We start from the raw sequence: 25,782 nt of genomic DNA, 5'->3' as shown, positions 1-25,782 counted from the left end.
GTAGGAGGTGGGGGTTGGGGTGGGGGTTGAGGTGGGAGGTGTAGATAGGTTGGAGAAAAGACGGACAGGTCAAGGAGGCGGGGACGAGAGGGGCTGGTCTTGGGATGAGGTCGGGGGAGGGGAGATTTTGAAGCTTGTAAAGCCCACATTGAGACCATTCGGCTGCAGGGTTCCCAAGTGGAATATGAGGTGCTGTTCCTCCAGCCTTCGGGTGGCATCGTTGTGGCACTGGAGGAGGCCCAGGATGGACATGTTGTCCAAGGAGTGGGAGGGGGAGTTGAAGTGGTTCGCGACTGGGAGGTGTTGTCATTTGTCACGAACCAAGTGTAGGTGTTCCACAAAGCGGTCTCCAAGCCTCTGCTTGGTTTCTCCGATGTAGAGGAGGCCACATCGGGAACAACGGATACAATATACCACATTGGCGGATGAACATCTGTTTAATGTGGAAGATTTTCTTGGGGCCTGGGATGGGGGTGAGGGGGGAGGTATGGGGGCAGGTGTAGCACTTCCTGTGGTTGCAGGGAAAAGTGCCGGGGTTGGTGGGGTGTTGGAGCGGACAAGGGAGTTGCAGAGAGCGCGGTCCCTCTGGAAGGCAGATAAGAGTGGGGAGGGAAATATATCCTTGGTAGTGGGGTCAGATTGCAGGTGGCAGAAGTGGCGGAGAATGATGCATTAAATCCACAGGTTGATGGGGTGATACGCGAGGACAAGGGGAATTCTGTCTTTGTTGTTATTGCAGGGAGGGGGTGTGAGGGATGAGTTGCAGGAAATACGAGAGACACGGTCAAGGGTGTTTTCGACCACTGTGGAGGGGAAATTGCGGTCCTTGAAAAACGAGGACATCTGGGATGTCTGGGAGTGGAACGCCTCATCTTGGGAGCAGATGCGGCGGAGGCGATAGCATTCTTGCAGGAAGGTGGGTGAGAGGAGGTGTAGTCTAGGTAGCTGTGGGAGTTGGTGGGCTTGAAATAGATATCAGTTTCCAGGTGGTTACCAGAGATGGAGACAGAGAGGTCCAGGAAAGACAGAGAGGTATCAGAGATGGTCCAGGTGAACTTAAGGTTGGGGTGGAAGGTGTTAGTGAAATGGATGAACTGTTTGATCTCCTCGTGGGAGGACGAGGCGGAGCCGATACAGTCTTGATAGCTTTCTTATTAGTTCTGACAGTGAGTCAGTCACCACTGAAGCCAATAGACTCCACTATTTGTTCTTTGAGCTCTAAATGTCAGCCTAAAGTGTTAAGTTGATTGAGTTGACTTTTCTCAATCTTTTCGCACTCAAATTTGCTTTTGTATAAAATATGAAATCTTGCAGTGCAGTTCCATTATGAGGTGTTCAGTTTTCCCTTTAAATGTTAATCGTCTCTAAGGGGATGGAAACAATTATGACACCTCAAAACCCATTCCTCAATGTCCCAGAGTGTCAAGCACTGTTCACTCAGATCTGGCTGCGGGCCTCCTGCTATATGACAGTCTACGTTTGCCAGCCCACTCACTTTGTGTGAGCAACTGACTGAGGTGGGAATGACCAGTTAAAGTCACTTGGTCTTTCTCTTTACTGAAGTCCAAGTGCTTGGTGTTGGCTCAACCTAGTTCTCTCTTAAATTTGAGTCTTCTGTTTCTTTGCTTTTTTCATCTCTCTTATTATGCCTCTTTTTTCTTTCCTGCCCTTATCACTTCTCCTCTTAAAATTATTTTCTGAATCCCACCTTAACATTTTACTGTTCTTGTATGTGGCTCCCTTTCCCCATTCCCTTTTTCCCTTCCCTTGCTCTGTTCCTTCTTAAATGCTGTTCATCAGTAGTATCTTTCTCTTCTGCGAAAGAGCTTATTTATATTTAAACTTCAACTCTTTTGTGCTTCCTGAAGGGATGCTGCCTGACTGACTGAGTGCCTCCAGAGATTGTACTTTTGCAACCAATTCTTAATGTGGGGTTTTGCATTTATCAATTCTCTGTTTTCAGATTTATTATCGCTAGACAATACAGGTGGTTTTTTATTCTTTGCTGAGCTAGCTGCTTTTTACAGGCCAAATACATTCTGTACCAAAAATTCAATTCCAATGAAACAGCGCTGAATGAAAATGCATGGTCTTAAAATTACATTTTTAAATTATTGGAAGTTATGGCCCATTGATATCTTAGAGAAGCACCTAAACAAAAATAATCCTGTTTGCCTTGGCAGCCTATGTTCAGTTTACAATGGCCTAGTGGCCTAGTGGTATTATCGCTGGGCTGTTAATCCAGACACCCAGATAATGTTCTGCAGATCTGGGTTCAAATCTCACCATGGCAGATTAAAAAAAAAATCTGGAAGTAAGAATCTAACGATGCCCATGAATTGATTGTTGGAAAAACCCACCTGGTTCCCTAATGTCCTTTACGGAAGAAAACTGCTATCCATAACTGGTCTGGTCTACATGTGACTCCAGACCTACAGCAATGTGGTTGATTCGCAACTGCCCTCCAGGCAATTAGGAATGGGCAATAAATGCCGGCCTAGCGGGTGAAGCCTCATTCCATGAATGAATTAAAAAAAGTAAGTCAATGTACCTGAAGATGACAAAATTTGCTGTAAAAAGTGCAGCATGTAAAGAATCTCTTGGCTTGCAGCCACCATGATGACTAAGTAGATGGGGAATGAAGAGAAAATGAAGGAAACACAACATTAATAACCTAAAGACAAAACATTACTGATATAATATGGGCAGGAGCATAGAAAGGTAAAATTAAAAAGTGATCATGAATATAGAAGGGCTGGAAATGGTGGATAAATTTTGATCTCTGACATTCTGACAGAGGATATGAAAAAAGTTTGAATTGACTTATTGGGCTGGTTGATGCATTTTAGATGGACTATAAATCCCATTGTGGAGGATTGCATACATACCAAGGATGTAGAGAAATGACTCATAGAGACAGGATTTTAACTCCTGAGCTGAAACCATTGCGAACCAATATTCTTCCTAACACAGACTTAGTCACTAGACCTTTGTAATGTTAACACTTGGGTCCTACTTACATCTAGCTGGCCAGCAGCCAACCCGAACTTGTGTAGAAAGAGACAACTAGCCAGCTTCAGGTTAATCCCAATTCCAAGATTAATAAAACTGGCCACCTGCACCAAGGAATAAATCAGCGGATGACAGAGTTTAACACGAGAGTGATCTGGGGCACCAGTGGTGGGTACAGGCCCAAACATTTTTTTTGTGGAGTTCAAAGTAGAATTGTTGTCTTCAGTAAAGGATATTTTTAACTCATGTTGCATACCATCATCTGTTACCCTGCAATTTCTACTATGTGGGACACTATATAAAAAAAACACTCCTGCGACATGGGTGTCGCTGCATTTATACCCATCCCTAATTGACCTTGAGAAGGTGGTGATGATCTGCCTTCTAGAATGATAACAGTCCACATGCTGCAGGTTGACCTGCAAAGCTGTTAGGGAGCGAATTCCAGAAGTTTTTTTAACAAGTGATATTGTACCAGGCAGTTATGAAATATCATTGCAGCTCTAATGTCATCATCAGAGTTGGAGTTGCTTGTGCTCATGAGGTTATTGTCTGTATCTCAAGGGCACCATGGCCTTATTTTAACTGACAGCCAGCAGGAATCAAGAAGGGATATTTTGGGAAACATCTCCAAACTAGTCTGATTGCCTTCTATACTATCCACAGAATATCCATAGAATCCCTACACTGTGGAAACAGGCCCTTTGACCCAACAAGTCCACACTGACCCTCAGAGCATCCCACCCATACCCATTCCCCTATAACCCACCTAATCTACACATCCCTGGCCACTTCAGACAATTTAGCATGGAAAATCCACCTAGCCTGCACATCTTTGGACTGTGGGAGGAAACCGGGGCACCCAGAGGAAACCCACGCAGACACTGGGAGAATGTGCAAACTCCACACAGACAGTCGCCCGAGGAGGAATCAAACCCAGGCCCCTGGCGTTGTGAGGCAGCAGTGCTAACCACCTAGCCACCGTGCCGCCTAACAGGAATGCTATTCCTGTTGGATAGAAATCCCCCGCACAATTTGTCAATCTTGTTGAGAATGTGACCTTGGTTGAAAGCCATACTGCATAAGATTGCAAACTTCTAGAACCTGTACCATATGAAAGCATCAGTGGAGACATCATGTGAAGTAACTTATAGCCAGAAACATGTGACAACTCAAAAATTATACTGGTCATGATATGTTGCATATACCTAAAAAAACAGTTGTACAATGGACCTCAGTGGTCAAAAACAAGAGGGAAGGGCCAACATAAACCTAAAAGAGTGACTTAAGGCAGATAAGAGCAGTGATTGAGTGAATACTAAAGCTTAATGCAGTCTCCAACATTAACCCTATATGAATAAGTTCTGTTAGGGTTAATGTTGAAGACTGCATTGAGCTCCACCCAATCTGATAAGATCATAGTGTTGCAATAAACTGCGTATTGTTGCTAACACAAATGCTTCTTCTTGTTAAGACTCACTAATCAAGGATCATCTAACATTGTTAATGAAATATAAGTTTTTAGACCCAGTAGAGGAAAGAAGATTGTTAAGCACAGTCTACTCTAACCATTATCACTATGGTAAAATGAAACTCCTGTAAATAATGATGATGCACCTAATCAGATGACTCTGACATCAGTAAGAAAGAAGATACCAGTTGAGAATGAGTATGTGAGGAGAGCAGACTTAGACACTATGAAGTTGTATTTGATAACTGACTCCTGTCTGCAGATGTAAATCACAAATGTTTGAAATAAGTTGCTATCAACCTCCAGGACAATGTATGTGAAGACCTCCAAAGCCTGAGATTCTCCAGACTAGCACTGTAATGCGCAGGTAGAAGTATTGGCTAAAAACCATAAGATAAAGTGCTCCAGCAATGTTCACAAAAAACTTGTTGATGATTTTCTGTCAGTCAAATACCCAACTGGCATGGAAGCAAGATCAACCAAAACTGCTTTGAAATTTCATTTGTTTGATATGTTGTGCATTCTCTTCCCTCTTAAGGACTTATCCCACTTACTCAATGGAGATAACTTGTTGGCAAAAGCCATGACTTAGAGACTCCTGCAGGAAGGAATAAAGCTGGAGTCCCACCTATCAAAATCAGTCAGGTTAGCAGCAGTCTACTTGTTAATGAAGTAGTTGTAGGATTATCAAAGGCAGTGTAAGAAGGCACCTAATTCCCATTAATGAACCAGTCTGAATGTCTGCAGCATCCCAGAATACTCTGGTAATGTATGGCTTGCTTTTCAAATCACAAAGTCTGTAACAGAAGATAGACTTGATTTCAAATTTCCAAAGCCAAATTGAAGACAAACTCACATTAAAGATATCACATTTACATCTATCTTTTAGCTAAAAACATTAGACACTCATTAGTATGTGCTCCTGCTAAGCTAACAGCAGAGATACCTCCTAAGTGCCATAGTAAGTAGAATATCTGAGCATGAAGTGCAGCAGTTCACTAGCAATATCCTTCTGACCAATGACAAATGGCGGTCCCACCAGTTGGAAGTGGACAGCTACACCAGTCACTGCGTTCTTCTCATGGTCCAATTAAAATAAGAACAGACTTGAATAAATGAGCATGTTGGCCAAACTCCAGACAACAATCTCCAGGAGGAGGTGTTCAAGAGCGGTGGAGTTTTGAACCTGAATCTCTGAATAAGGGATTGCACATTTAAGACCGAGATGAGGAAGAATTTCTTCCCTTATGAGGGCTTTGAATCAATGCAATTCTTTACTATAGATGGCTGTTGAGGCTGTGTCATTAAGTGCATTCAAGACAGAGATTGAAAGATTTTTAAATCAGTAAGGAAATCAAGATGAAATAACCACACAGAGGCTAGTATCCCATCACCAAGTCACCCTTTATTTACTTATGCACAGTATACCGGTTGTGTCCATCCAATTCGGAGTCAGTATCCTGAACTGAAGAGATTCTGAATTCCCTGTCTATATTTGTCAGCTAGGGCTTCCTGATTAGCCCAGGTTAACAACCCCAATCAAGGATCACATAGTCAACAAGATCTACCCAGTTCCAATCACTACACAAGGGATATGGGGAAAGGCAGGAAAGTAGAATTGAAGCTATCAGATCAACCATGATCTCATTGAATGGCCGAGCAGATGTAATGGGCTGAATAGCCTACTTCTACTCCAACATCTTATGGTCTGTCTCACCAGTTGTATTACAGTCAACATACTTGAATTGGGAAGCATATGCCATTTTGGTCACTTGAATGCTCAAGTACAGCGCCAGGTACTTTCATTTCCACCAGTTCTTTAGCTTAGATTCTCATGTAATGGAATTTGACAAGGCACATTGTGAGACTGCTATCTCACCTGCCTATGTGGTACAGAGATATATACTCAAATAAGCTGGAGTTTCTTTTTATTTGTAACTCCCTCCTGTTTTGTTTTACAATAAATCAATCTTGCAATGTACTGCTGGTATGTGACTCTTGCAGAGCTTTATTTACAATGTCAATAAAACTAAGCCTATTGATTATTGCGAGGAGGCATAGTTTTAAAGTGAGTGGAGGTAGATATAGGGGAGACGTCAGAGGTAAGTTCTTTACTCAGAGAGCGGTAGGGGTGTGGAATGCATTGCCGGAGGAGGTAGTGGAGTCGGCCTCATTAGGGCCATTTAAGCGGCTATTAGATAGGCATATGGATGATATTATAAGGTAGGGGTGGAGGTTAGATAGACCTTAGGTTTAGGGTAAAAGTTTGGCACAACATTGTGGGCCAAAGGGCCTGTACTGTGCTGTACTGTTCTATGTTCTATGTTCTATGACTATTGTTGAGTGGACCATTCTTTTGCGTGTCCTGGAATTGCAGTCGTTTGAATGAGTATTCTGATGATTGCATTCTGTATTCGCTCCACTTTTTCATCAAGATGGCAGATCAGTGGTATTGGTTAGGCTATTGATAAAGCTCCTTGATTAATGAAAATCTGGTTCCCAAAGGCCTACCTTACTGTGATTATTTTCAAAACCTGCAATTCCATTGCAACATTTGGAAGAAGGCAATACATTTTACTCCATGACGGTGCACAGCTTTACGTAATGTAGTTTTCACAGGAATTTCTCCTGAAGCTTAGTTCTAGTCTTAGCTTTCTCAGCAGTATGTTCTTAATCACTGTTTAAATGGATTAAAACTATTGATGGCAATAAAAGTAATTTGAAAAATTACTTGTCAGCATTCATATAATATGCAATTTGGGAATTTGTGAAGCTGTGCTCATGAGCCTTGAAACAGACCCATAAATGGATGTGCAGCACAACTCAGAACCAGTGGTAACAAAAGGCCTTTTTATTGTTCATTCTTCACTATTTCTCAGCTGCTAGAATATGGTTTTGCATGTACAACCAGGCCTCCACTATCTGCTGGCAATTGATATTCTTCTTTGTTGATCCTATACATGAAGGCAATTTAATCATGACTGCATTATAGGTGTCACACTGTAAGTTTGGATTGAAATCAAACATCATCGATACAGTGTGGAGCTGAAGGAACACAGCAGGTCAGACAGCATCAGAGGAGCAGGAGAGTCGACGTTTCGGGCCTAGACCCTTCATCAGGACTGGGGAGGGGGAAGGGAGTTGGGAAATAAATAGAGTGAAGAGGGGTGAGGCTGGGAGAAGGTAGGTGGGATGGCAATAGCTGGGTGAAGATAGGGGGTAGTGGGGATTGGTCAGTGGGAGGGGTGGGGCGGATGGGTGGGGAAGGAGATGGACAGAGAGTGTCAGGTCAAGGAAACGGGGATGAGAGGGAGGGTTGGACGTGGGATCAGACTGGGGGTAGGGACATTTGGTGACAAACTGGTGAATTCTATGTTCAGACCATTGGACTGTAGGCTCCCAAGGCGGAATATGAGGCGTTGCTCCTCCAGTTTGCGTGCAGTGTCGTTGTGGTACTGGAGGAGGCCCAGGATGGACATAATACCCAGAGAGTGGGAGGGGGAGTTAAAATGGTTCGCGACTGGAAGGTGTTGATTATGGTGTACAGAGCGCAGATGCTCCACGAATTTGTCACTGAATCTACATTTGGACTCACCGATGTAGAGGAGGCCACATCGGGAGCAATGGGTACAGCAGACCAGGTTGGAGGATGTACAGGTGAACCCCTGTCAGATATGAAAAATTAGATTTGGGCCTTGGATGGAGGTGAGAGGGAAGGTGTAGAGGCAGGTGTATTACCTCCTGCAGTTGCAGGGAAAGGTGCCGGGGTTGGTGGGTTAGTGGGGAGTCGTGGAGTGAGCAGTCCCTATGAAAGGCAGATAGTGGTGGGGAGGGAATTATCTCTTTGGTTGAATTGTAGGTGGCAGAAATGGTGGGGGATGATACGCTAGATGTGGAGTTTGGTGGGGTGATATGTGAGGACAAGGGCGATTCTGTCTTTATTTTTGTTGGGGAGAGGGGGTTTGAGGACAGAGATGTGTGAAATGCAAGAGATGCAGTTGAGGCCATTTTGATCAACAGAGCGGGGAGGTTGCGTTCCTTGAATTAGGAGGACATCTGGGATGTCTGTGAGTGGAACACTCCATCTTGGGAGCAGATGCAGTGGAGGCAGAGGAATTGGAAGTAAGAGATCACATTCTTGCAGGAGGGTGGGTGTCAGAAGGTGTAGTCAAGGTAGCTGTGGGAGTCGGTGTGTTTAAAATAGATGTTGGTGCTGAGACGGTTACCGTATATGGAGACAGAGAGAACCAGGAAGGGGAGGGAGGTATCGGTGATGGTCCAGGTGAATTTGACGTTGGGGTGAAAGGTGTTAGTAAAGTTGATGTAATCAAACATGTCGAGGTGAAGTCAAAGTCAAGAACTGTCTTCAGACATGGACAGAAAGCGACATGATTCATTATACATTAATATTAAATATTATTAGAAATGGTTCTCATAAATATACTTGGCTCTCACTGTACAGGTACAGAAGGCAAGAACTAATACATCTCCTGTGTTCATGTCCATGTGCTGTCAAGGCTGTCTAAAGTTCTGATTTGGTGCAGTACATTGTTTATTATTCTCAAGAGTTCTAACTCCACCCATACTGTACAATTTATGGTCAGTGATGTGCAGGTCTGAGACATCTTTGTAGGGTTGCTCCAAGATCCAACCACTTACACAACAGTGCCCAACCCTATTACTCAAGATTTACCTTCTCTTTGAACGGTTCCACTGCAGACACTGAGGGTGCTTCCATTTTGACCAGGATGACATTGCTGTTTGTGTTGACCTTGTGTATAAAACAGTTTCCACGCTTCATAGATCATTGAAAATAGGAACAGGAGTATGCCATTCAACCCTTTCAATATGATCATTCAATATGATCATGGCTGATCATCCAACTCAGTACCTTGTTTCTGCATTCTCTCCGTAACATTTGATCCCTTTAGCCTCGAGTGCTATATCCAATTCCTTCGTGAAACCATGTCAAATTGTGGCCTTGACTGCTTTCTGTGACAGAGAATCCCATAAGCTCACCACTCTCTTCATGAAGAAATTTCTCTTCATCTCAGTCCTAAATTACAATTCTAAGTATTTTTAGACTGTGTCGCCACATTCTGGTCTTATGTTACAACAATGACCACAAATCACAAAGTATAAAATTGGCGAAAAACCTCATTCTGAAAGATGTTTTATAAATATATATTTAATTCTTTAATGCAATTGGGTAGATTGCATTATCATATCATATTAAATATCATATGGATATCCATATCCAGGATTTTGATGCAGAGAATTAGATGCGGCAGATCAAAATTGTGGGAATACCTTCCTCATGGGTGCAGTAGTTCAAAAAGGGAACTTACCTCTGCACTCTCAAGGTCGTCCAGCTCATATTTTGAGAATGAATTTAAAAATATACTTATTTCCCTGAGACTGGGTAAATTTGCATTTAAACTGAGTTTCAGTTTTGCAGAGAGCAGTGTACTGTATACTGAAGTTAATATGATATTTATATTTACTAAAATAAGAAAATTATTCACTACCCAGTCTGCCAACCTGAACCAAACAGCTTCATAAACACTATCATTTGGTAATAAGCAACTGCTAATGATCCCTTCAAACAATTAATAGCTGTTGCAATGTTAATGGGGAACATTTACTTTCAAAAGCACTTATACTGGAAAGATGAACTGATAAAAATGAATTAAAGCTAGAAACCAAACACTGAAGGAGTGTTCATCTATTAAACACAAGTTGTGTGGAACCATAGTTTTCCATTAAGAATTTCAACTAATACCCTATATATTAGTCACACTCCACTAAACCCCAATGTATGATTCATCAATCACATTGCTGCCTTTGGGAACTGACTGAAAACAAAGACACTTATCACAAACAAAAATGTCATGGTGTTATCTTTAATGCTAAGCTGTTTTGTGTTGTTTTGAGCATTATGCAGGACCGCTGGCTGTTGATCAGTGGATCTCCTAATGCTTGTGGGAATTTTCTGATGATAAATCATTGGCATGAAGAATTAACTCTAACTCTTTCTCCAAGATTTTGTCCCAGGATTTAATGCTTTTATTTCGATGTAAACTGACTAGATTCATCTTTTTTTATGAGGTATCCTTCTACAAGTTTACTTGGGAGCTTCTGCTCACTGTGTGAGGCTGTGTCTTGGGATCAAGCATACCAGTCTGATTTCTGTCTCATATTACAGTAGTAAAATACAGACCCCTCAGTGTTCCAGAAGTTTTGTTTTACCCCTGTGAATTTCTCTCTGAAAATATTGGCCTCAATTTTGATGGAGAGAGTGCCTTGTCTTGTAAACTGGATATGATCTTCAGATATATCATGTAGATTTATGACACCAACCCTTTTCATTGATATTAGTTGATCTAATGACTCTGAGTGTGGAAGGAACACAACATACTCAGCAGAAGGTAGATTGGTCTAGATTAAACAGTAAACAGTTTATTACGTGTCATTTAGTCTCACAAGAGATATTAGACTCAACTGAAATGGAAATGCACATTCTGCTGTAGCTACATGCTGTTAACCTCAACAGCAATCACTGAAGTGCACTGGAGACCCCTACACCACACGTCAGCTCTTCCCAGGAATGGCCATTTATATCCTTGTGGGCAGAGTATATCTTGTGATGTCAGTTAACCTTTTCAGGTACTATGTTATACAATATGGTGCCAGCCAGAAATAGCCATGGCTTGGGAGGTGAAGGTCTTGCCAAACTAGCCACATAATTTTGTTTTCTTCTTCATCTTCTCTCCTTGCAGTTGATCAAATTTAGAACCTGGTTTGTTGGTGGACATGAAAGCCAGAGGCAGAAGGCTACAGATGGAGACTTTTGGGATTATCCTCAGCAAATGAGATAATGGTGTTTGGAGCTTTGGGCCTTGGTGGATTTTGGTCAGTCAGACTCTTTATCACATAGACTTTGGCAATTTGGGCTTGGGGTGAAATCAACTGGAACGGAAAGAGACTGATCAGCCACTGTGGTTTGGGTTTTGCCTTCACCACGGTATTTGTTCCTGATATATCAAAGCTAATATAAAAGCAAAACTCCTGTGGATATTGGAAATCTGAAAAGTGCTGGAAAAAATCAATGGCACAGTGGCTCAGTGGTTAGCACTGCTGCCTCACAGCACCAGGGACATGGGTTTGATTCCACCCTTGGGTGACTGTCTGTATGGAGTTCGCACATTCTCCCCGTGGCTGCGTGGGTGTCCTCCGGGTGCTCCGGTTTCCTCCCACAGTCCAAAGATGTGCAGGCTAGGTGGATTGGCCATTCTAAATTACCCGTGGTGTTCAGGGATGTGTAGATTACATCAGTTATGTGAGATGAGTCTGGGTGGGATGCTTTGAGGGTCGGTGTGGACTTGTTGGGCTGAAGGGCCTGTTTCCACACTGTAGGGATTTGATAATGATGATGATGTCTGGCAGCATCTTAGGAGTTAATGTTTGAAGTCCAGTGTTACTCTTGTTCTGAACTAGTTCTGAAGAAGAATTATTCCAGTCTTGAAGCATTAACTGTTTGTCTGTCCACAGATGCCGCCAGACCTGTTCAATTTGTCCAGCATTTAATGTTTTATGAAACAGAATCTCAGAATGGTTACAGTGTAGAAGGAGGCCATTTGGCCTAACATGCCTGGACAAGCTCTTCAAATGAGCATCATTACTTGGTGCCATTTTCCTGATTTTTCCCTGTATCCTTGCACACCATTTCTGTCCACATAACCGTCCAGTGACCTCTTGAGTGTCTCAACTGAATCTGTCTCCATCACATTTCCACCCATGGTATCCAGACCCTAACTACTTGTCGAATGAAGAATGTTTTTCTCACAATTCCCTTTCTTCTTTGGTATATCACTTTAAATCTCGTCCCTTTTACGAGTGGGAACATCCTGCCCCTTGCTTCTCTATCCAGCCTACTTACGATTTCGAAAACACAAATCAAAACACCTCTCATTCTTCTCTCCAAAGAAAACAATCCCAATTTCTTCAATCTATCTGTATAACTGAAATTTCTCATTCCTGGAGCCAATCTTATAAATTGCAATGCATTTACATTTTTCCTTTAACATGGTGCTCACAGCTGTAGACAGTACTCCAGCTGAGCTCTAACCAGTGTCGTATGAAAATACAATATGACCTCCTTGACCCTGTAATCCATGTCCCCTAACAATAAAGCCAAGGATGCTTTATTAACTGCTCTTTAGACTTGTTCTACCACCTTACTGATCTGTGCATAAATATACCCAGGTCCCTTCCTTCAGCATTGTACCCCCCATTTTACATTATCTTTCAATGCTCTTCCTTCCAAAGAGCATCACCTCACACTTCTCTGTTTTGAACTTCATCTGCCACCTATCGATCCTTTCAACAATTTAGAGTTCCATACTGTCCTCCTTACAGTTTACAATTCTTCCAAGTTTCATGTCATCTGCAAACTTGTGGCAATACTTATGTTAGATCCTGTAATATACGAGCAATTGAGTAACATAATATTCAAAGATACAATAATGTGATTGATTGATTGATTTATTTCTTGTCACATGTGCCAAACTACAGCGAAAAGCTTTGGTTACGAGCAGTACAGGCAGATCGTGGTAAGCAAAGACATACAGATCAGAGTTTGTAAAAAAACTTAGACAGAGGCATTCAGGTTACAAGGCAAGATCAATATGAGCAAGATCAGCATTATTTGAAGGTAGAGAGTCCATTCATCAGCCTAATAATGCCTGGGAAGAAGCTGTTCCTGAACCTGCTGGTGTGTTTGTTTAGGCTTTAGTATCTTCTGCCTGACAGAAGAGGTTGTAGGAGGTCATTACCGGGGTGCGATGGGCCTTTGATGATGTTGGCCGTCTTTCCGCAGCAGCAAGGCGTGTAAATGGAGTCCGTAGATGGAAAGTTAATTTCAGTGATGGTCTGGGCTGTGCACACCACCTTCTGTAGTTTCTTATGGTCCTGGGCAGAGCAGTTACCATACCAGGCTGTTATGCACCCGGACAGTATGCTTTCAATGGTGCATCTGTAGACGTTGGTGAGAGACTTTATGGACATGCCCAATTTCCTGAGCTGCCTGAGGAAGAAGAGGCATTGTTGTGTCTTCTTGACCATCGCATCTACATGGGAAGTCCAGGACAGATTATTGGTTATCGTCATTCTGAGGAACTTAACGCTCTCTACCCTCTCAACCTCAGTTCCGTTGATGTTGGTGGGGGCGTTTATTACACCTTCTGACACTTACATATGTTATAGTCACAAGCACTTCAGTTTCTGGGCTAATTTAAGCTGTATGATCAACGGATCATGATTCAAGTGAGTTGTACGATATATATTAATGACTTGGATGAGAAATGTGAATGTTCTATTGCCAAGTTTGTGTATTACATACAAATAGGTGGGAATGTCAGCAGTGAGGATGACACAAACAGTTTGCAAAGGGATATAGACAGGGTAAGTGAGTGGACAGAAACTTAACGGATGAAATATAATGCGGGGAAATGTCCACTGGGGCATATGTATCTCATTTAAATCAATCTTGTAAACTCCAATAAAAGCAAACTACTACACACAATGTGTCCTGCTAATTTATCCACTTTCCCTGGAATTATATTGGTGAGATTTTGCATTGTAACCCCTCCAAGACTAATATCTACTTGTTGAACGTAATATTCTAAACGGGGTTGCATCAAGGCATTGTTTAACTGAAATATCACTTTCTCACTTTTATATTCTAACTTCCTCAGATAAAGGCCAATGTTGTGCAAAGATTAGGTTGGCCACAACAAGGGTTTAATATCTTTTTCGCATAGGTGATAGTCCTCCCGAATTAAAAATAGAGTTAACTATTTTTGTTGTGAGCAATAAGGAGTCAATCAACAGGATTTTCTTGAGTCAAAGGGTGAGAAAAAGTATTAATTGTTAAGACATGAGGGAAACCAGAGGCCTATGTTGTTCATGTGGTTTCTCGCATACAGTCAACTGTAGCAAATGTTCAGTTTTTGAAAATGCTCAGCGCTTTAATGACGTCTTTGTAGCTGTTTCTGTGGGAATCAGGTGCCAACTTCTTTGGAAAGAGAAAGTGGAGACAGCAGGATCTCTTCAATTATGTTTCAAAAATGTTCTTGAATACCCTTGTAAACATTGGCTCCATGCATTTTTCCAAGAAGTTCCTAGGTTAGATTTTCTGTGATAGTGATTGCCCACTTGTTAAAGTCTTCCTGAGTTTGTGATAAATTCCAATGTGTGAAAACTTGGCTGTTGGCCCACAGTGGGTTCAATTCACTGTTATGGACTGATTCAATGATCATTGTCAGAGTTCATCTCTTATCTTTTGATGTAGTTGTGGAGGAGCTTCAATAATCACTAGTATTTTCAGATTGAAGACTTTGTTGTGACAAAACTATGGTTGATAAGTCTTCTCCCCATCGAGAGACAGATGAAGGTCTCATTATAAACTATCCAATCCAGATGACTAATTTTACGTTCCATATGATTACTCTTTGTATGGTCCCTTCCAGTGTCATTGGTCCCAGGCATTCCTCTGTATATTCCAATAAGTTTGATGACTTTCAGGTCAGATGGCCAGTTTGGTCATTTTCAAAGATGCCGGGCATTTTTAACTTTTTTTCTTCTCAGCCCTTGAAGGGCTTTTAGGCTAGTTGGTGAAATTTTAAAGTTAAATAGTCTTTATTTTAACAGCATGGCAGTTACAAATCCTAAATGATTATTTTTGTAGCTGGATTAATATCCTACACCAGTAGGACTGAGCAGACTTTGAGTTAATCATTCACAGTGACGAAAAATTAGTTACCTAAAGACTAAGATCAAATACCAGCTGTAAATTCTGTCTTCTCTGGGGCCATCGGAGGCAGACACCATGAAGCTTTCTGTTGTGAAGGGAAGTAATGGCATGGACATTAAAAGCAGTTACAATTACAAGAGGCAGCTCAGTTGCCCTAATGTTCCACAGAGGTCGATCTACAGAAAGAGAATCTGAGAAAGCACCAAACAGCATTAAAAAAAAAGTTTCTCTTCCACAGGGACTACATTAAGCACCTTGTTCAAATAAAGATTCTGCAAAGTTTCTCCCTCCAAACAAAAGTAAGTGACATAAATATTTGGAATATATGTTCGAATTGCTTCTACATCATTCATCCTTGACTGATGATCTTTCCTCAGCATAACATTTTCAAAGTCTGAGCACCTCAGGTTGCTATCAAATTCCACATCAGGTTTGACTATGCTAATCTGTGCATCTGATTTAAATTTACCTCTCAGACTCATTCATATAGACTGTTTTATGACTTTACATATGTTAAGCATATATGTGATGCCATTGAGCAAAAGGCAAAGGGAATGCTAATAGCAGTAGAGATAATATATAGATACAGTAGGTTAATGAAAGATAATAATAGCAGAAAAATTGTCAACTCTACTGAGACAAACCCATGCAAACCTTAATGCATTACACCTCCTCTTCATGTATATCTCATCCTCACTATCATTAGTGGGTTGGAGATGTCATTGACAAGGCAGCATTTATTGTCCATCCTAATTGACTTTGAAACAATTGAACAGATCATTAGTCCATTTCAAAGGGCAAATGCAAATTTGTGGATCTGGATTGTGGCTGTTCAAGAAGGTAGCTCCCACCACCTTCTCAAAGGTGATTAGAGACAAGCAAAAACTATTGGCCCAGTCATTCCACATTCCCTGAATGCATTAAAAAAACACCAAATTTATCAAGAAAATAAAATAAAAGCTCCAGGTGTAGTGGGTAACATATTAGCATGGATAGAAGAATAGCTAGCTAAAGGGAAACAGAGATGTAAATTAATCTTTTTCTGGTTGATAAGATGTAATGAGCTGTATAGCACAGGGGACATTGTTGGGGTCTGAGCCTTTTTCAATATATTTAATTGGCTGGAGGAAGGGATTGAAGGTATGGTGGCTAAATTTGCTGATGGCACAAAGATAGGTTGGTAAATGAGTTGTGGAAAAGACATCAGGGAGCTACACAGGGCTATGGATAGGTTAAATAGGTGGGAAAGATGTTGCAAATGTTGTACAATGTGGGAAAAAATGTGGAAATGTCCATTCTGGCAGAAAGAATAAAGGATTAAATAACGAGAGATTGCAAAGCTCTGAGATGCAGAAGGAAATAGATAACCTAATGCATGAATCACAAAAAGTTAGGATACAAGTATGGAAAGTAATTAGGAAAGCTAATAGAATATTATCATTGACAACAAGGTGCAGAGCCGGATGAACACAGCAGGCCAAGCAGCATCATAGGAACAGAAAGGCTGACGTTTCGGGCCTAGACCCTTCATCAGAAATGGGGTATGGGAAGGGGGTTCTGAAATAAATAGGGAGAGAGGGGGAGGCGGATAGAAGATGGATAGAGGAGAGGATAGGTGGAGAGGAAACAAACAGGTCGAAGAGGCGGGGATGGAGCCAGTAAAGGTGAGTGTAGGTGGGAAGTTAGGGAGGGGATAGGTCAGTCCAGGGAGGATGGACAGGTCAAGGCGGCAGGATGAGGTTAGTAGGTAGGAGATGGGGGTGCAGCTTGAGGTGGGAGGAGGGGATAGGTGGGAGGAAGAACAGGTTAGGGAGGCGGGGATGAGCTGGACTGGTTTTGGGATGCGGTAGGGGGAGGGGAGATTTTGAAGCTTGTGAAATCCACATTGATACCATTGGGCTGCCGGGTTCCCAAGCGGAATATGAGTTGCTGTTCCTGCAACCTTCGGGTGGCATTGTTGTGGCACTGCAGGAGGCCCAGGATGGACATGTCGTCTGAGGAATGGGAGGGGGAGTTGAAATGGTTCGCGACTGGTCCCTGCCTCCCTAACCTGTTCTTCCTCCCACCTATCCCCTCCTCCCACCTCAAGCTGCACCCCCATCTCCTACCTACTAACCTCATCCCGCCCCCTTGACCTGTCCGTCCTCCCTGGACTGACCTATCCCCTCCCTAACTTCCCACCTACACTCACCTTTACTGGCTCCATCCCCGCCTCTTCGACCTGTCTGTTTCCTCTCCACCTATCCTCTCCTCTATCCATCTTCTATCCGCCTCCCCCTCTCTCCCTATTTATTTCAGAACCCCCTTCCCCTCCCCCATTTCTGATGAAGGGTCTAGGCCCGAAACGTCAGCCTTTCTGTTCCTATGGATGCTGCTTGGCCTGCTGTGTTCATCCAGCTCTGCACCTTGTTGTCTCGGATTCTCCAGCATCTGCAGTTCCTACTAACTCAGAATATTATCATTGATTGCAAGGAGAAGTGAAGACAAAAGTAAGGAATTTCTGCTTCAGTTACGTAAAGCATGAATGAGACCGTATCTGGCAATGCCCTATATATTATTGGTCTCCTTATTTAAGGAAATGCATTGGAAGCAGTTCAGAGAGGATTTGCTGAAATGAACAGGTTGTCTTACAGAGGTTGAACAGTCTAGACTTACAGCCAGTAGAGTTTAAAAGTGTAAGAAGTGATTTGATTGAGACATACAAGATCCTGAGGAGGCTCAACAGGGTAGATTTTGAAAGGATGCTTCACCTTGTGAGGGATTCTGGAATTAGGGGGCATTGTTTTAGGGATCACCATCAAAGACAAATATGAGAATTTCTTTTTATCACAAAGGAATTCTCTTCCTCAATAGGTGATGGAAGCAGAGTCCTTGAATATTTTGAAGGGAGAGGTAGTTAGATTCTTGATAAACAAGGGTTTTTGAGAGTAGCTGGGAATGTTGAATAACAGATCAGCCATGAATGGTGGAACAGGTCCAAGGGCCTACTGCTGCTCCTAATTCATAGGTACATATGTATCTACCTACTTTACATATTTCTGGTGCATGTGCCTACAGTCTTTGCCAATGCTCTTACCAATATGGCACAACTTGTAGCAGAAATATATGTACGAGGTATCGAAGTCATTTTAGACTTGAGATGTCATCAACAGAACCAAGGATAAAAATACTATCTAAATTGAGTTTGGCATGTTATTTTCCAAGGAGTATGTGGATTTATTTTTTTCTTATGAAAGTTTATCATGTCACACTTGACATTTTTGAAGTTCAGTTGTCAATTGATCCTCCATTCTGCATGTTAATTACTGTTTTTATAGTATTTTGTTCCAGTCCTCTATACATTGCCAGATATTAATTGTGAAATTAACAATCCTGCCCAGTTTGATGCCATCTGCAAATTGTTCTTTCTTTGCTTATGTAAGCAGGGAGTAATTGCAATCTCAGCACTAATTCTTGAGAAACATTATTCCTATCTTTTCCAATTCTGCATTTCTATCGTCAACCTTACCCTCTTTCCTGTTTTGTAATCAGCTTACTATCCATATCCTATTTGACTGCTGACTCCAAATGTTTGGATCTTTGTCACAAATTCACTGTATTTTAACATCTCGAATGCCTTTTGAAAATCCTAATATGATACACTTAATACATTACCCTTGTCTGTTCTTTGTTACTTCTTCAAAATGATTTAATAAGTTTGGCACAACATGACCCGCATGATTTGCAAAAGTGCTGACTTTTTTTTAATGTTTTCTTGATTATCTTTCTTATTCTATCTGTGAATAAGGATTCCATTATCTTTGCTACAATTGATATTAAGCTAATTTGTCAATTTTGAGCTTTTTGCACTTGTTCTACCTGAGATTTTAAAAGGGCCTCTGCCAGTTCATCTCGAATTGTTTTTAATACAATCCATCTAGACGTGGAATCTTAGCATCTCTTTGTTTGATTAATGCATCCTTTTTGTTCCTTTTCTTAAATATCTTTAAATGCCCTTTAAATAGTTCTGATCTTTTCTTCTAAAGCCATGACAGGAAAACTATTAATACTTCTGACATTTTGGTGTAATTTGCATGAGCTATTGTGTATATCCCTTCATGTTGGTATCCTCAACCTGAATTTTCTTTGGTAATTCATGAGCCAGTAAATGAGTTAGCTATTTCTTTTTAAATTCAATGATGATTTTTAATTTTTGTACTCCATTTCTCCACCTTCCCCTTTGTTGTCTATTCATTGGGTACATACCTTTCTCTTTGCTTTTAGCTTTTGCCCTTATTTTGCTTCATGATGAATAAAGGAACTCCTTCAGTCTGAAAATTGTGACTGATGACACAATCGATCTTACTGCCCTTCACTGTGGAATTCTCATTTTGTTGCCCACTCAGCCATGTTTTAAAAATAAAATATCATTTCTAGGATGTCAGCAAGTGTAGTTGCCCCTGAAGACATTAAAATTGAACCACTGTGGGATTGTAACATGCATAGGCCAGATAAGGGGTTTGCAGAATCCCTCCCAAGACGCCTCTTGGGAAGAGTTGTGTTTTTGCAACAATCCATTAGATTTCAGGGTTATTTTTCCTTGTACCTGGTCATATCTATTCAATTTATTTCATGACTTGTCACGGTGGGCTTTAGACACATGACAACTGGGTCGCTAGTCTATCACCATAGCCCTGTCCTCCGGGCCACAATAAGATTTGTGACAGGAATATCTCTCAATCTGTGTGTAGTTGAGGAACAACAGGAGGAATGGAAGAACAAAATGCATCTGGTCACAGGCACCGCCATTCCAGAACAAACAGGCAACGATTTGTCTATTTCTCTAGCTGGCTCAGGAGCAGGGCAAAAGGCTTTGGAGATGTCATCAATGAGTTATGTTTCATTGCAGCAGCCAGACTAAAGCAGTTGCTGCCAGTGGCTACGAAGATAATCACCTTGCTGATTTTATATATTACAGGACCGTTCCAGGCTGCCTTTGGGAACATCAGGAACATTAGTTAATCAATTGTGCACACTTGCATTAGACACATCAAATCATTGATACATTTTTTATTCAAAGGAAGCTAGTTCACCATGTTCCCCTGGCAGTGAGCAACAGCAACAGTATGACAAGGCACTACAGTTTTACTAATTTACAGAATTCTCCAAACTACAGTGAGTCACATTTGGACCACATGGATATTAATGTTCCCTTCATTATTCTCATCACCTGATCAGTAGGAAAGGATTCTACTTGCTCAAGGTTGAGGCCTGTTTTTTTTTGTGTGGCTGGAAGCAAGTTAAGTACATATTTAGTTGACATTTATGTCCCATAAGCTTTGATTTTTAAACTGGTTCAGCAAAACCAGAGGCAACATTTTCCCAAATAAAAACAAAAACAGAAGTTGCTGGAAAAACTCAGCAGGGCTGGCAGCATCTGTGAAGAGAAATCAGTGTTAACATTTCAGGTCCAGTGACCCTTCTGCGGAACTGGTAGCTTCTGTTCCCAGGCTGGTGGAGGTGAGATGGATGGCAAAGTCCTGGAAATTGACTTCGATCCATGATCCCACATGATTCTGTCCATTTCTGGCCTTCCCAGAGATAGCACTGAAGGCAAGCGGAGGATATGGCAGGTCAATAATTAATCAGTTATTGAAACTGTTAAGGGTCCAATTATAAAAGGCCCTTTAACCCTAAACCCTGGATTTCTCAGCAATAGATCATATTTTCTGACCTGTCACCAATCTGCCCAAGTTGCCCAAATGGGAACAGCTTCAACAGTGAAATTGCCAAGTTGTGAAGGCTTTGATCAATTACTGTGAAGACCTCCAGTCATAGCCATTCAGCTACTGAAAGGCAAAGATGATGGGGTGGTCATTTCATCTGCAACTAAAGAAAGCAGAGAGGTGTGAGTCTTTCTAATGGCAAGTGAAAAGAAGAGATGCCTCCTGAAATGACTCCACAGTGTCTGGTATCTGTCACCAAGTTACCCTTCATTTACACCTAAACAGCCCTTGACTTTTTTCAAAGGACAATAGCTTTAAAACTTGTTGGGTAATGGCTCATGTGTGATATTTAACCTGGAATCAAGCCTATATTAGGTCAGGCTGCAGAATGGCAGACATGTGCACAGCTTAGGGAAAACATTGCTCTGAACGCAAAGTTGTTTAATGCAAGTTACTGGATTGAAATAAATTTCAATGTTGCTGTGTTATCTGCATTGAATCAAATAATTGAATTTTTGTCATAATTATCTTTCAATGACCAGGATTAGGTGATGGCCTCGTAATATTATTGCTGGACTGTTAATCCAGAGATCCAGATAATGTTCTGGGGACCAGAGTTTGAATTGTACCACAGCAGATGGTGGAATTTGAATTTAATAAATAAAACTGGAATTAAGAGTCTAATTCCCACCTGGTTCACTAATGTCCTTTAGGGAAGGAAACTGCCATCTTTCCTGGTCTGGTCTACATGTGACTCCAGACCCACAGCAATGTGGTTGACTCTTAACTGCCCTCTGGGCATTTAGGGATGAGCAATAAATGCTGACTTGTCAGCAACACCTTCAACCCTTGAAGGAATGAAGAATAAAATATTAGACTGTAGGTCTCCCTAGGATTTTAAGGATCTTGGTGATTTGTTGCATGTTCCAAGGCTTTTTTCTTAGAAAGTGGTATCTTCGGAAAGGGCAGTATAGAATCAGACAAACAAACAGAAACAACATGTAGAGATACAGAGGAAAATCCATCAGCAACTGCAAAAGATAATTGGGTCAATATGGTAAGTAAACCTTTCTCTTGACTATCAATTCTGCAAACAATGCAATACCTACAGTACTGCTAGGAAGTGGACTGTAAGATTTTGACCCAGTGGCAGTGAGGGAACAGCAATGTAGTTTGAGGGCCAGATGGATATGTAAGTCGGAAGGGAACTTGCAGGCGATCGTGTTCCCATGCATCTGCTTCCCAAGTGGTTGAGATTGTGGGTTTAGACAATGCTGTCAAAGGGGCATTAGTGAGTGAGAGACTGGTCAGAATTAAAGGGAGCATTGACTGAAACCCCAACTGCCATCTTAAACATTTAATTGTTCCACAACTGCCTCATAGTGGCCGCAATTTCTGTTATCTACAAGATGCAGTATGAAACGCAGTGTTGTTAAGGTTCAGAAGGAGGCCATTTATAGAGTCATATAGCACAGCAACAGACCCTTAAGTCAACCTCATCCACGCTGACCGCTGCCCATCATTTCTGTGCCAGCTCTCTGAGCATTTTAACTTGGTGCCAAACTCCTGTCTTTTCCACATGACTCTGCACATTGTTTCTATTTAAATAATCATCCAATGCCCTGTTTGGCTCAATTGAATGGACTTGCCTCCACCACACCTCAATGCAGTGGATTCCATACTCACAGTGTGAAAAGGCCTTTTCTCACCTCGCATTTGTTCCTTTGCAAAAATACTTTAAGACTGTGCCCGCTGGTTCTTGATGCTTTTATAATTGGGAACAATTGTTCCTCTCTACTCTTCCTCATGATTTTGAAATGCTATTAAATCTTCATTGTTACTGGGTCAACTCCTGGAATTAGTTTCCAATCAGCAATGTGGATGGGATTCCACCAAATGGACTATAGCAATTTTACAAAGGTGTCTCAGTGCTATCTTTGATGTGGAGGTGCCAGTGTTGGACTGGGGCGGACAAGGTCAGAAATCACATGACATTGGGTTATAGTCCAACAGGTTTATTTGAAAATGCGAGCTTTCGGAGTCTTCAGGTGTTAATGAGAGAGATAGTATCAGACACAGAATTTATAAGTAAAAGATCAAGGGTTCACACCATTGATGAGGATGTACGAAGCAAACCTAAGATGCTGTTAAATCTTTAATCAGTTAGAAGATTTTAATTGATTAATATGTATAAGTTAATCCCTGAGTTCCTTTCAAGTCACTGTCTTGACAGAACTAAAGATTTTAGGTCAAGTAATCAGGTAATGCACATTAGGTGTGGGGATGTGTGTGTGTGTGTGTGTGTGTGTGTGTGTGTGTGTGTGTGAGAGAGAGAGAGAGAGAGAGAGGGTCAACTGTAGTGCCACGTGAACCCAAGATCCCGGTTGAGGCCGTCCTCATGGGTATCAAACTTAGTTATCAGCCTCTGCTCAGCGACTCTGCATTGTCGTGTATCCCAAAGTCCGCCTTGGAGGATGTTTACCTGAAGATCTGAGGCTGAATATCTTTGACCGCTGAAGTATTCCCCCGCTGGGAGGGAACATCCCTGTCTGGTGATTGTTGTGTGGTGTCCATTCATCCGTTGTCATAGCGTCTGCATGGTTTTGCCAATACACCATGCCTCAGGGCATTCTTGCCTGCAGCATATTAGATAAACAATGTTGGCCAAGTCACATCAGTATCTGCTGTGTACGTGGTGGGTGGTGTTCCCATATGTGATGGTAGTGTCCATGTCGAAGATCTGACGTGTCTTGCAGAAGTTGCCATGATAGGGTTGTTTAGTGTAGTGGTCGATGTTTTCCTGAAGGCTGGGTAGTTTGCTGCGAACAATAGTCTGTTTAAGGTTTGGTGGTTGCTTGAAGGCGAGAGATGGAGGCGTGGGGAAGATCTTGGCGAGGTGCTCATTGTCATCGATAATGTGTTGAAGGCTGCGAAGAACATGGCGTAGTTTCTCCGCTCCCAGGAAGTGCTAAATGATGAAGGGCACCCTATTGGACACATTCCATGTCTGTTTTCTGAGGAGGTCATTACAGTTTTTCGCTGTGGCACGTTGGAACTGATGATCAATGAGTTGAGCATCGTATCCTGTTCCTATGAGGGCATCCTTCAACATGTTCAGGTGTCTGTCTCGTTCCTTCTTGTCCGAACAGATCCTGCGTATAAGTGGGGCTTGTCCATAGGGAATGGCTGTTTTAATAGTTTCGGGTGGAAGCTGGAAAAATGCAGCATCGTGAGGTTATCTGTGGGCTTGCGGTAGAGTGGGGTACTGAGGTGTCCCTCCTTGATGGAGATGCGTATGTCCAAAATTGAGATTGATTCTAAAGAATAGTCCATGGTAAGTCTGATGGTGGGATGAAACTTGTTGATATCGCTATGTAGTTGTTTCAGTGATTCCTCGCCATGAGTCCAAAGGAAGAAAATGTCATCGATGTATCTGGTGTATAGCAATTAAGAATCAGCAACACATTCTAACCTTGTTGGCAATACCCATATCCCAGGCATAAACATAAATTGTTTAGGAACTTTCAGGTGAAGCACTTTTGGGGTGATTTATGACATAAAGTGTTGCTATAAAATGCATTTCTCTTTATTACTTTAACTTCCAATGAGACAGAGGTTGACTGATGCATGTAAAAGCACAATTCCAGCAAGCAGTCAGTGGGATAAATATACATTTCCAACACAGTGTCACTTGTATGGAATGAAAAGCAGATAGATTCAGCAAAAGGTGGATGATTCATTACCACCCATGTCATGAAATCAGAACTTGACCCAATACCTTCAGGATATGTGCAGTGCAAATTAATAAGAAAATTACTATTGGGAAAAAGAAAATAAATCAAAATCATGACTCACAGTTGGAGACCATTGGGGACCCTTACTAATCCTGTGTACTCAATGAAGAGACAGACTTGAGAAAATAGAATAGGATAATCAGCACTATAGTGTGGAACATAGGACATAGAATAGTGCAGCACAGGAACAGGTTCTTTGGTCCATCATGTCTGTGCAGCCATGATACCGTGCTAAATTCATCCCATCTGCCTGCACATGGTCCATACTGCTCAATTCTCTGCCCATTCATTGTCTGTCTAAATGCCTCTTAAACAATGTTATTGTATCTGCTTTTACTACCTCCCCTGGCAGCATGTTAAAAGCACCTACCACCCTCTGTGTAAAAATACTTGCCTTGCACACCTTCTTTAAAGTTATCCCCTCTCATCTCAAACCTATGACCCTAGTATTTGACATATTCACTCTGGGGAAAAAAGACTCCGATGATCTACCCTACCTATTCCTCTCACAATTTTATAAACTCGATCAGGTTACCTCTCAGCTCAGACGCTGTAAGGATAACAATCCAAGTTTTTCCAAGTTTGTCTGTTCTGAGGAACGGTCACTGGACCCGAAACGTTAACTCTGTTTTTACCTTCACAGATGCTGCCAGACCTGCTGAGCTTTTCCAGCAACTTTGTTTTTGTTCCAAGTTTGTCCAACCTCTTCTTATAATTAATACATTCCAATTCAGGGGACATCTGGGTAAACCTCTCCTCCACTCTCTCCAAAATCTCCACATCCTTCCTATAGAGTGGCGACCAGAACTGCAAACAGTTCTCCAAATGCGGCCAAACTAAAGTCTTATACAGCTGCAGCATGACTTGCTAATGTTTATACTCAATGCCATGATCGATGAGGGTCAGAATACTGTATGCCTTCTTTACCACCTTATCTGCTCTTTTTCCTACTTTCAGGGAGCTATGGACATGCAACCCAAGATCTCT

Source organism: Rhincodon typus, chromosome 1 (genome assembly GCF_021869965.1).
Source record: "Rhincodon typus isolate 14 chromosome 1, sRhiTyp1.1, whole genome shotgun sequence".
Taxonomy (NCBI): domain Eukaryota; kingdom Metazoa; phylum Chordata; class Chondrichthyes; order Orectolobiformes; family Rhincodontidae; genus Rhincodon; species Rhincodon typus.
Note: the sequence above shows the minus strand (reverse complement) of the source record.